The 7810-nt window shown below is 48.0% G+C and overlaps 1 protein-coding gene across 2 annotated transcripts in view; it reads right to left on the reverse strand.

Moving 5' to 3' along the window:
* STK10 (serine/threonine kinase 10) overlaps positions 1-7810 on the reverse strand; it is a 152374-nt gene that overhangs the window by 64908 nt on the left and 79656 nt on the right. The window lies entirely within an intron of this gene.

Raw genomic sequence — 7810 nt, forward strand, 5'->3', positions numbered from 1 at the left:
TGGCTCAAGCCTGTAATCCCAGCACTTTGGGAGGCCGAGACGGGCGGATCACAAGGTCAGGAGATCGAGACCATCCTGGCTAACACGGTGAAACCCCGTCTCTACTAAAAAATCCAAAAAAATAGCCGGGCGAGGTGGCGGGCGCCTGTAGTCCCAGCTACTCGGGAGGCTGAGGCAGGAGAATGGCGTAAACCCGGGAGGCAGAGCTTGCAGTGAGCTGAGATCCAGCCACTGAACTCCAGCCTGGGCAACAAAGCGAGACTCCGTCTCAAACATAATAATAATAATAATAATAATAATATATATATATATATATATATATATATATGAATATCTGCTGCTGTGAGGAAGTACTGAGATGAACACTTTCTACTAACGAGAGCCTGCACTGGCAAGAGCCTTCAGGAAAGCAACTTGGCAATAAACAGCAAGAACCTTTAAAATATCCATACCATTTTAATCCAATAATTCCAAATCTAAGACTCTGCCCTAATGAAACAGTCTTAAATTAAAAAAAAAAAAAATGCATAATGATGTTAATCAAAATCCCATTATAATAACAGTGCCATTATAAAATTATAATAGTGACATACTAAAAACAACCATAATTGCTTGGTTATCAGGAAGTGATTTTAAAACTTTTTATACAGATTGAGAAAAATGGAGGCCAGGCTCCCCGCCACGTCCTGCTGCACCCAGGCAGCGTGGCTCACACTTGTAATCCCAACACTTTGGGAGGCCGAAACAGGCAGATCACTTGAGGCTAGGAGTTTGAGATCAGCCTGCGCAACATGGCAAAACCCAGTCTCTACTAAAAATACAAAAATTAGCCAGGTGTGGTGGTGTGCGCCTGTAATCCCAGATACTTGGGAGGGTGAGGCACAAGAATCGTTTGTACCTAGGAGGTGGAGGCTGCAGTGAGCCGCGATCGCACCACTGCACTCTAGCCCAGGCAATAGAGCGAGACTGTCTCAAAAAAAAAAAAAAAAAAATTAGCCAGGTGTGGTGGCATGTGCCTATAGTCCAAATTACTTGGGAGGCTGAGGTGAGAGAATCGCTTGAACCCAGGAGGCAGAGGCTGCAGTGAGCCAGGACTGTGCCACTGCACTCCAACCTGGGCGGTATTTATTGATTACTATTTGTTTTTATTTATTTATTTATTTTTGAGATGGAGTCTTGCTCTGTCACCCAGGCTAGGGTGCAATGGCGCAATCTTGGCTTACTGCAACCTCTGTCTCCCAGGTTCAAGCGATTCTCATGCCTCAGCTCCCCGAGTAGCTGGGATTACAGGCATGCGCCACCATGCCTGGCAAATCTTTGTATTTTTAGTAGAGATGGGGTTTCACCATGTTGCCCAGGCTGGTCTCGAACTCCTAACCTCAGGAGATCCACCCGCCTTGGCCTTCCAAAGGGCTGGGATTATAGGCGTGAGCCACTGCACCTGACTTTATTGATTACTATTTATATTACTGTATAAGGTTAAGTGGGGAGAAGGGTGATATACAGTTGACTATATTGTCTGGTCAGAATTATGCCCCTCTCACCCCAAAAAGGGCAAAAATACACACTGAACTGACTTGGAGGAAATACCACACTACTTAAATGGCTGTCTGTGGGCGGTGAGACTTCCACAACTTTGCTATGATAAACGTGTATTATTTGCAGGACTAGCAAAAATAAATGAATACTTTTTTTTTTTTCATGACAGGGTCTCACCCTGTCACCCAAGCTGGAGTGTAGTGGTGCAATCATGGCTCACTGCAGCCTCAACCTCCCAGGCTCAAGCAATCCTCCCACCTCAGCATCCTAAGTAGCTGGGACTACAGCTGCATGCCACCACACCCAGCTCATTTTTGTATTTTTTTTGTAGAGATGGAGTCTCTATGTTGCCCAGGCTGGCCTCAAACCCTGGGTTCAAGCAATCCTCCTGCCTTGGCCTCCCAAAATGCTAGGATTACAGGTGTGAGGCACCAGGCCCAGCCAATAAGATACATCTTTACATGCCCTCCAACACTATCAGTCTTTCCTCACACACCCACCGCAAGAGAAGAATTCAGGGATACCAAGAGAAGTTTTCTCCAGGGCTCCTGCCTTCTGGGGCGAAGTTTCATCTTGACTGAAAACTAGATTCAGAATGAAACAAACTTGGAGAGAACCCGGGATGCTCCATTTGAAACTCCCGGAATGGAATTTATGAGGGGTGTCCCCTGCGAGCTGATGGCTGCCTTTGGACAATTCATCCCAAGAAGCTGCAGCATTGTGACAACTTCTGACCACCCTGGGCACCTGTGCCTGGTCTTGAGCTGTATCCAGGAGCTCCTTTCAGACTCGCAATTTGAAATGAGGAGGCAGCACAATGCCAAGAGGCTGGGCCTGAATATGGGAGAACTTGGCTCCAGCCTCTGCTCTTCTGCTTCACTGTCCACTCACCCATTCATTCACGTGCTCACCAAGCTCCATCAGGAGCGAGACACCAGCTGGGATCAGAGAATACAACGAGGAGGAATCCACAGTTTAGTTGGGGAAGCAGAGAGTAAGCAAATAAACAAACATCTACTCCTAACATTGGAAAGTGTTGGGAAGACAGGAGCGCGGGGCTACTCGAGAGCGCGCAGTACGGGGTGCAACCTCGAGTGAACAGTCATGGAGGGAGGACTGGGGGCCTGGGAGGAAGGACAGTTTTATTCAGCATGCACTAACTGGACATCTATTATGTGCCAGACACTGTTCTAGGCACAGAGATGAAAGTGACCAAGTCCTGCCCAACATGCCCCATGCTATCCCCATGGTGGAGACAGGCACCTGGCAAACCCCCCGAATGCCTGGCAGCGAGAAGGGCCCAGGGCTGAGAAGGCAGGGCAAAGGAACACAGTGCTGGGGTGTGGGGTGGGGAGCTACTTCAGACACAAACTCAGGATCTGGGGGAGGTATTTCCAGGCAGAGAAAACTGCAAACAGACTGGGAGGCAGGAAACAGCAGGCTGGAGGGACCAGCGGGGACAGGACACAGCCTGGCCGGAAGGAGGGGGCTGGGGGTGGAAGCAGATAAGGCAGGAGACAGGCAGGGGGCAGGGCAGTTACAAAGCCTGTGACCCTCACCCTCAGTTTCCCCATCTGTGACATGGGGGTGATACCACAGAACCACTGCGTAGGTTTTCCTGAGGATTAAATGACAAATGCAAAGCACTGTGCTGCAGGGCCCACTCGTGGCAAAAGTGAGATGATGGTGATTATTTCACCGGCCCATGAGCCAGTCCAGCCTTTTTCAGGCTGGTGCAAGGCTGAGGCTGAACTAAGATCCCCCACCACCTCCTAGGAGTGGTACGGAAAGCTGGCGTCTGAGCCCCAGTTAGTGCTAACTGGACAGCAGTTGCTATATCGGGGGACAGTCTGGCCAGCAAGAGGGGACAGGGAGCCCTCAGCCTCCTGAGGTAGGACCAACAGGTACTGCAAGTGGGGCGGAAAAGCAGGAAACCCAGGTAGAGCCTGGCTCTGCTAATGACCTGGCGGGAGGCTCCCCTGGGCCTCCAGGGTAAGAACGGGAAGCTGGCCCCACCTTCGGGGCCCTGGCTCCCCCGCAAACACCACCAAGGGCCAGCACATCATCCCATCCCAAGAAACCTTTTGGGAACAGTGCTTGCCTCTCAGGCCCAGGGTGAGGATCCCAGAAGGTGGCCACTCCCCCACCATAGGCCCTGCTGATACCTTCCTGAGAAGAGAGAGGAAAAACAGAAACCATCAACGTGCAATGACACACCGCAGGTCCCCAGGGCCCTCCCTCAGGCACACACCGGCCAGCTCTTCGGGTAGCTGCTACTTCCCCTTCTGCCCACATGATGGGGCCCAGTTGGGAGAGCAGGGCAGCCCCACCTTGCAGCCCAGAGAACTGAGCCTGTTTGCTCCCTGCACAGAGTTTATGGGGGGGTGTCCCTTGATAGCTGATGGCTGCCCTTGGAGCAATTCAACAGGGATTTTCACCATGCAGTCTCTTCTGATGAAAACACTCCCCCTTCTCCTCCTGTTTTAAAATGTGTTAGAGACAAGGGCAGCGGAGATATGGGAAATCTCCCTTTCTCGGCTATAATTTCCATAAAGAAAGAGATCATTTCTGCTGTGTCCACAGTTGTATCCCTGGCACAGTATCTGGAGCAGGAAGCACTCAACAGGTTTATCGAATGAGCATGCTCATGAATAAACAGACAGAATTTGCTAAAGTGCCTTTACTCATATATATACAAAATAAAACTGGGTTTTAAAAACTTGTTTGCCAGCAATTCTATTTGTAGAAATCCATCTCCAAAACCAGATCTATAATATATATGGATGCTTATGAAAGCAACAGCCAAAAAGAATGAAAAACTGGAAATCATCCAAAGTGTTGCTGGAGCTTCGTTGCTGAATGGTTAGATAAATTGTGGTTCACCCCAGCTATGAAATAACATGCAGCTCTTAAAAAGAATGAGGCTGTATTTGTATGGACTAACTTGGAAGTTTATCCCTAATACATGTCCCAAAGATGTTGCTGATTGACCGATGAGTCTTATAAAATGTGTAACATGATTCCAGAAATGATCCAAGTGAAGGTACTCCAGTAGAAGATTATCTTTAAAAGAATGACATATGCATATTGTGTGTACATGTCTGCATGCATGTGCATACACACACACACACACACACACACACACACCCCGGTCTGGAAGTTTGCACATCAAACTTAATGTTCATCTCCCTGGAAGTGGGATTTTGGTGGAGGCAGTGCACAGAAGGGACCTTACATTTTTCACTTTACACACTTTTTTTTTTTTTTTTTGAGACGGAGTCTAGTTCTGTGGCCCAGGCTGGAGTGCAGTGGCGCGATCTCAGCTCACTGCAAGCTCCACCTCCCGGGTTCATGCCATTCTCCTGGCTCAGCCTCCCGAGTAGCTGGGACTACAGGCGCCCACCACCCCGCCCGGCTAATTTTTTGTATTTTTAGTAGAGACGGGGTTTCACTGTGATCTCGATCTCCTGACCTCGTGATCCGCCCGCCTCGGCCTCCCAAAGTGCTGGGATTACAGGCGTGAGCCACCGCGCCCGGCCACTTTACACACTTTTATTCTTTTTTTTTGAGGTGGAGTTTCGTTCTTCTTGCCCAGGCTGGAGTGCAATGGCATGATCTTGGCTCACTGCAACCTCCGCCTCCTGGGTTCAAGCAATTCTCCTGCCTCAGCCTCCCAAGCATCTGGGATTACAGGCATGCACCACCACGCCCGGCCAATTTTGTATTTTTAGTAGAGACGGGGTTTCATTATGTTGGTCAGGCTGGTCTCAAACTCCCGACCTCAGGTGATCTACCTGCCTGGGCCTCCCAAAGTGCTGGGATTACAGGCGTGAGTCACCGCGCCCGGCCCACTTTTATTCTTTAAAATGTTTTTGATAGAGTGTATTGTTTCTATGGTTTAAAAAAACTGAAATGCATATGTAGCAGAGTTTTTTGGTTTTGTGGGTTTTTTGTTTTTTCTCTATTAAGTAAAACCCAGTAGGGGCCAGGATGTGGTGAAAAGAGAACTGCACACTCCACTGGGGGTGTGTCAATTGGTGCGACCGGCACGGAGAGCACGCCGGCTACAGGATGAACAAAACCCCGACTCACAGCACACACCCAGCACTCTGCTTCTGAGAATCCCCCTTCAAGGTATGTTACAGAAAGAGACTCAAAGATCCATGAACAAGCACAATCATCACTGCATGATTTAGTAAAGAAGATGATAAACCTCATGAGAAACCTAAGTATCCAATTCAGGGCTTTCCTCAGGGCTCTGATAGGTAAATTACATTTTGTACCTGTGATGGGTACAAGAAAAACACGAAAATAATCATGTTTCTGAGGACTCTTTAAGGATATGGAGGAATACGCTGATATTCAATGTTAAAAACCAGACTAGGAAACTGTATATATATAATGAACCTAGTTTATCTTATAAAAACTAATATTGTCACCAGACACGGTGGCTCACGCCTGTAATCCCAGCACTCTGGGAGGCTGAGGTGGGCAGATCACCTGAGGTCAGGAGTTCGAGATAAAAACCAACATGGAAAAACCCCCTCTCTACTAAAAATGCAAAATTAGCCGGGCGTGGTGGCGCACGCCTGTGATCCCAGCTGCTCAGGAGGCTGATGCAGGAGAATTGCTTGAACCCGGGAGGCGGAGGTTGCGGTGAGCCGAGATTGTGCCACTGCACTCCAGCCTGGGCAACAAGAGCGAAATTCCATCTCAAAAAAAGAAAAGAAAAACTAATATTTACTGAGAACTTACCACATGCATAGCACTGTGCAAAGAAACTTATGCATATCATGTGCGTATCTATTCCTACACATCATTTATATCTATGCCCTTAAGGCAGGGAAAATTATGACTCCCGTTTTACAGATAAGGAAGCTTAAGTTAAGAGAGACTAAGTAACGTGCAGAAGGTCACCCAGCTGTGCTCTTTCTCACTATCTGATCCGACTTTTCTGCAGACAAAAAAAAAGACTTGGAGGGAAGCCCACGGCGAGTGGTGGTTTCTTCTGGCAGGATTAGGAGGGACTTTAATTCTCCTTTTTGTGGGTCTTATTTCAAATTGTGTACAGGACTCTAGCTACTCTCGTGTGTGTGTGCGTGTGTGTGTGTTTTCTGATTACCAAAGTTATGTTGCTTATTAGAAACTCATTATTTTTCACATTAAAAACTATAATACTGGCCGGGCGCGGTGGCTCACGCCTGTAATCCCAGCACTTTGGGAGGCTGAGGGGGACGGATCACGAGGTCAGGAGATCTAGACCGTCCTGACTAACACAGTGAAACCCCATCTCTACTAAAAATACAAAAAATTAGCCGGGCGTGCTGGCGGGCGCCTGTAGTCCCAGCTACTCAGGGGCTGAGGCAGGAGAATGGCGTGAACTCGGGAGGCGGAGGTTGCAGTGAGCCGAGATCGCGCCACTGCACTCCAGCCTGGGCGACAAAGCGAGACCCCGTCTCAAAAAAAAAAAAAAAACTATAATACTGACAGCTAAACATTTAGGGGTTTGCTGTGTATAGCTCCAGATTTATTTATATTACAATTATATATATATTTTTTTAATTAAAACAATTTTTTTTATAGTGACAGGGTCTCACGATGTTGCCCCGGCTGGTCTCGAATGCCTGGTCAAGCAATCCCATCACCTTCGCCTCCCAAAGTGCTGGGGTTACAGGTGTGAGCCAACATGCCCTACCTAAAAATTATGTATAAGTAGAAACAGACAAAAATTACATATACTTAATTTTTATGTATTTGCTACTTTAAAATATGTAATCAGATTAAACATGCTATTTTGCAGTCACTTTTCCCCTTCAAAGTATGTATTATACATCTTTGTAAGAGATTACACATTTTCTGCAACTTAATTTCAATAGGTGAAAAAGATTCCACTGTTTGATAGCACCATAACCTATTTAATCCTCTACTGAAGTACATACACTTGGATCACTTCTGATTTCTTGCTCTTACAAATACTGTTGCAGGCCGGGCGCGGTGGCTCAAGCCTGTAATCCCAGCACTTTGGGAGGCCAAGACGGGCGGATCCCGAGGTCAGGAGATCGAGACCATCCTGGCTAACATGGTGAAACCCCGTCTCTACTAAAAAAATACAAAAAACTAGCCGGGCGAGGTGGCGGGCGCCTGTAGTCCCAGCTACTCGGGAGGCTGAGGCAGGAGAATGGCATGAACCCGGGAGGCGGAGCTTGCAGTGAGCCGAGATCCGGCCACTGCACTCCAGCCTGGGCGACAGAGCGAGACTCTGTCTCAAAAA

The sequence above is a fragment of the Theropithecus gelada genome, chromosome 6 (genome assembly GCF_003255815.1).
Source record: "Theropithecus gelada isolate Dixy chromosome 6, Tgel_1.0, whole genome shotgun sequence".
Lineage (NCBI taxonomy): Eukaryota > Metazoa > Chordata > Mammalia > Primates > Cercopithecidae > Theropithecus > Theropithecus gelada.